The sequence below is a fragment of the Anneissia japonica genome, unplaced genomic scaffold (assembly GCF_011630105.1).
Source record: "Anneissia japonica isolate Jap-2015-1 unplaced genomic scaffold, ASM1163010v1 scaffold288180_len126829_cov150, whole genome shotgun sequence".
In the NCBI taxonomy this organism is placed as follows: domain Eukaryota; kingdom Metazoa; phylum Echinodermata; class Crinoidea; order Comatulida; family Comatulidae; genus Anneissia; species Anneissia japonica.
In genome coordinates, this window is record NW_022695154.1 from 108,682 (window position 1) to 114,364 (window position 5,683).

Consider the following 5,683-nt stretch of genomic DNA (forward strand, 5'->3'; position numbering starts at 1 on the left):
AAAATAATTATATAATAATAATAATAATAGTAATAATAATAATAATAAAAATTAAAATAATAGTAATAATAACAATAATTTTAAAACATTAGTAATAATAATTATTATAAAAGTTTCAATAATAATAATAATAATAATAATAATAATGTTAGGCGCACGTATCTATCTCTTGGTAGAGCTGCTCGCGACGCCGTTTTCCACCTGCAAAGTGTACATGTAGCCTTTTTTCTGCATTATTAATTGAATTGATTAATTTGATTTAAATTATTTATAACATTTATAATGATTTTAATACTAAAATTAATGGCAATAAAAACAGCAGTATAGGCCTATATGCCTATATTCAGTTCAGCTGTGACGCTGCGATCATTGGTGAATTCACAACCAATAGCATAATTGGGCTTAAAAGCTATTCATATTTTTTTTTCGACTCAATGGTTAATAAAGGCCTACTTCAATTATATGTACCGTAGTGTTTGTCAATCTTTTTTTCTTAATTTTTTTACGATGTAGTAGTACGATGTAGGCGGTTTATATTACATTTTAATTATGCAGCACTTTTCAATTGAACACAGCTTCAACTTCATAAATTAATAGGCCAACTAGACTTAATCTTCAAACCAATTTTAAGACTGAAGCTGAAACGACTTCAACATTGTACTTTACTTTATACTGTATATAGACTATATATTGGATCGTAAACCTAGTTTCGGATTTTGTATATAAAAAGTATATACATTTACTTTAACTGTTTAAATGTATACTAGAACAAGACAAGTTTGAATTTTAAAACACTAAACGTCATTATGGGTATGATATTGTGGCAGTGGATCTTGCTTTTTATTTTCCTGCTTACGTATCATTTAGTGTGTAAAGCTGAAAAAAGTAAGTTAACTGTTTATAAATATAACTATTTTTATCATCATCGTCGTCATCGCTATCGTTATCATCATTATCATACGTACATATGGTTGTCTACAAAATAACGTTTTTATCACCAAACTGTGACGTTATTTAGTCACACCTATTGCAAAATACAGACAAGTGGTTTTCTAGTTTTAAAAAATAAATCCCTCATTGATATTTTACCTGAATGTCATGGTACCGTCATACTTTTGGGTCATTAAGACTTAAAGTAAATACTGTAATGTATATGTTATGATGAAGCATGCAGTAGGAGGTAAAAATACCAGTATCGTGACGGTCAGAGCGTATGATTATTTTTATCAGGAAAATATAGATTAAATTGTTTAGAAGTATTGTTTAATGTTTTTCTTCTTTGTTCCTCAAATTTACTAAATTACTGTTAATCATCGTCACAAATTAAAGCAAATTAATATGCGACGCGACGAAACCATAGCTAGCGTGTCTGATTCCTATAAGCATGTAGTGCGCTGGTGGCGATGGCGTGTTGGTGGTGTAGTGTAGGCTACAGTTTAGGCCTACTCTAGGATTCAGCCAGCGCTAACAAAGGGATCATTCGTAGACACAATCTTTATGGTAAGCAAAATGTAACATCCAGAGAGCAAACGCCTTAAAATAACTTTTTTTCCCCACTGGGAAACATCAAAATTCCCAAGATTCAGTCTAAAAAATCCTAAGATTGCAATAAAAACCTCAAGATTCGCAAAATATTAGTATTTATGTATACAACTTCTTTTAAAAGTCAAACTTTAAAGCTTTTCCAATGAATTGCATTATATTGCACTGTAGAACAAAACAGTGTTTGGATTTTTGAGACCACTCGTTCGTTTTGATTCAACTCTGTATAATTTTCTGAAGTTGGGGAGGGGGATGGTGGTGGTAGGGGGAATGTCTTATCTGAATTACAATCATATACATAAAAAATGATATGGCAATTGCCTTTATTTTATTTGTATTACACAGAAAATATTCCACTAGCATAACTCACAATTTATTAGAAACAAGGCGATGATTTTTTTTAACTTCTTTTCGGGAAGAGTTTAAGAGTGAAGTATTTTCGATGAATGTTATTGAACTTTTGTCAAATTAAAACGCAATTAAAAGCATTTGCAAAGTAATGAAACGGTGGGAGATCTCCTGGCAATCTAGGTGCCATATTCTTGCTTAACTTTACTGCCGTAGCCTAGGTACAGAAGCAAACGGCATATATGGGAAACATATCAAGAGATTTAGCTTAAAAATGCACCTTATTATTTTGGAAAAATTATTAAAATGACTATCAGAAGAATTGAAAAAAAAACATATAGGTCTAGTCTTTTTGAACAAATAAATAGCCCTCAATCACAATTGACAACTATGGTGTTATAAAGGTCACAGCCTTTTTGTTCACTTATTTGATAAAAAAAATTAAAGATTCCATATCATTCCAAAAATCCCAAGATTTAATGAAAAGTTATATAAAAAAAATCCAAAGATCCCAACGTGTCATTAAAAATCCCAAGCAGTGGTCGTAAAACTACCCGTTACAGATCACTCGTACAGTTAGTTTGGTTGTTGTGCATGTCTAGCCGTTTGACCAGACTGTTTTCAATTGTCAAAAATTCCCTAGGCTAGCGTGTAAAATAATTGCATCTGCCAGGACCCACCACGTGGTTCCACCCCACACCCACCCCATAATAAAACATGTTAAAAATATCCAACAACGACGATTTTGCAATGTTGACCATAATTCTTTAAAAAATCTGTCAAAATTATGCAATTACAGTGGGATCTAGGATTTAGCAATGGGGGTGGATCATGCGATTTACAAAGCACCAAGCAGGGTGTTGGGGCGTGGTTTAAAAAAAGGGCGCAGATCTGTTTGGAAACACGAAGGAGACATTTCTTGAGTCCACGCCCACATCAGGCCCACCATGGTTGGGCCTGAGGTGTGCAAATTTTAGGAAATATTAGCTCGGGATGATTGCAAATGACATTATTGTAAATTAAATTTTATCGTCATCACATCACCATTATATAGTCAAAATGAAGAGCCAACACATTTCTTTTGGCGTTTTACCAACGATTTTCAGCGACCATAGATATAATTAATATATTTGATGTACTATAGAAAAAAAAAAACAACTTAAAAACATTGTCTTTAATATTGCCAAAAGAACGATTGAACAGCAGACAGCTAATAATTTTCAAAAACAACACAACAGATCGTATCTTCATCATAGGCAAAGCCTGTATTTAATCAAATAAGTTATGGCCTTAACGGCCCCAATAAGACATGTTTCGGCAGTCCACTACCATCGTCAGTTATCTATTGCACGCAGGCAATCATTGATATAGGGGAGTAAAAATTCAATGTATGCAAGCTAAAAAATTTTTGTGGAATGAACCGTAACAGTACTACAAAGCAAGATATAAATAAAGATAAGATAAGATCAGAGTGCAGTATTTTAAATGCCACTAAGGGGAGAATGGAATGAATTTAGAATGACAAAGATAAATTAACATGAAAAAACTGTTTGTTCAGTGAGGGCTGCTCCCACTGAATATGCAAGGCTTCTTTGATTTTTAGAGTTTGGGTTGTAGAGGCGGAGTCCAGTATTGTGAAACAGTCCTCATTGGCTGATTGTTTACAGTGACGTACACAAAAATTCCACAAAAAATTTTTAGATTGCATACATTGAATTTTTACTCCCCTATATCAATGATTGCCTGCGTGCAATAGATAACTGACGATGGTAGTGGACTGCCGAAACATGTCTTATTGGGGCCGTTAAGGCCATAACTTATTTGATTAAATACAGGCTTTGCCTATGATGAAGATACGATCTGTTGTGTTGTTTTTGAAAATTGTCTTTAATGTATTTACTTTAGGATTACCTACTTCAAAGCCATTGGTAAGGTGGAACATTTAGAGAAATAGTACATGTAGATATACGGAAATATCTTATATAGTAAAATTCACCATTGATGTTCCATTGAATATAAAACTCAATTGTCTTTTTTACTTTACCTATTTCATGTGCAAAAAACCAACTTTTATTATTATTACACGCTTTTATATATTAATGTATTAAATAAATATTTTGAGGTGTGTCCCCCTGTCCATCTTGATCATGGGATTTGGGAAGGTCATCTCTTTCCATTTGAGATTTTTTATAATTATTAGATGGCTAGATGCTCTTGGGTGACACCTGGAAAGAAGTTAAGCTTAAAGTAGAAAGTGTATGTTTTACGAGAGGAGCCTACTACATGTTAACATGAGAAGCACACACACAAGACGAGTGACCATTTTTTGTTCAAGGTCACCGAAGGGGAAGGAGGTAGCTACCCACAATATTCTCCCCCTAGATCCGCCACTGCATTTAGGCCCCTATTCTACAAAAAAAGTTACCCTTCAGTCGTCACTTAATGGGTCTGTCTTTGTAGGCAACTCTAAAGACGATGCTACTAATGCTGTACATTTGTTTGTTAACTGACAGATTACTCTAAATTTAACATTTCCACTAACCGTAAAACTTTCCAATAATAACCCACTAGGCCTACTCGATTAGTTACGCCTTCTAATAGTAACCCACCTTAGAATTTAATCTATTACCCCTAATAGAAATCACCAAAACTATAGACAAAATGAAATTCTAATCAACATTGTTGTCGCTTTAACACGATTTAGGTCTATTCCTTAATATAGGCATGTTTCACAATGTGATTTCGCCGTTGATTATCATTTCTTGAATCTATTCCTTGGTGTTTTGAGTTTATAATTAAAAAGTAAATCAACAAAGTTTTACTCGTACTATGATTTACTTATGTTAATGAATCGCTGACGCGAAAAGCTGGGAGTGGGTGAGGGTTTACTATTTTCAAGTTCCTACATTAGACTTTAGTAATAGTAACCCACTACTCTAATAGTAACCCATCCTAAAAACATTAAAGAATAGTAACCCAGGGTTATTAGAAGTTTGACAGTAAAATGTCCAGTTGCGATTAGGTACCTAGGACTTTAGCTGTAAACTAAATGAATGCACAGATTAGCAGTTGGATGTATAAATAAATAAATGGAATTATAGAATTGATGGATAGACTTACAAAAACACCTTTTTAAATACCTATCAATAGAGATAACTTGTGAAGACAATGCTGTAAACTTAACGTGCACTGGATGTCGTCGAATACAAGTGAAATCTGCAACATTTGGTCGCCACAATAATGGAAGTGTATGTTACTATGGTGACCATGAAATGACACGTAACACTAATTGTGGTGTGTGGGATAATGCGCTAGAAGTTATTGCTGATGAATGCTACAAAAGATCCATTTGTGTTTTATATGGTTTAAAGGAGTTACTTGAATTTGATCCCTGTCCAGGTACCTACAAGTATTTTGAAATTTACTTCGAATGCATTCAAGGTAAATTTGTTTCTGTATAATACATTTTATTACCGTGTAAATGATCAAGTTATATCATAATATATACACTATTAGTTAATTAATATATTTATGTTTTCTTTCAGCAGTTAATATAAAAATGACATTTACAAAAAAAAAAAAAAAAAAAAAAAAAAAAAAAGCAAAAGAAATTAAACATGGTTATGGAAATGCCTTGCAATTATGTAAAAAACTAAAATCCAATTCGGCTTTGTTCAAATGAAGAGTAATCTTTTCACATTTTCTTAATAAAGAAACTGGTAATCTACCAATTGGATTTGAAATTGGATTTTAATTTTTTACATAATATATATATATATATATATATATATAT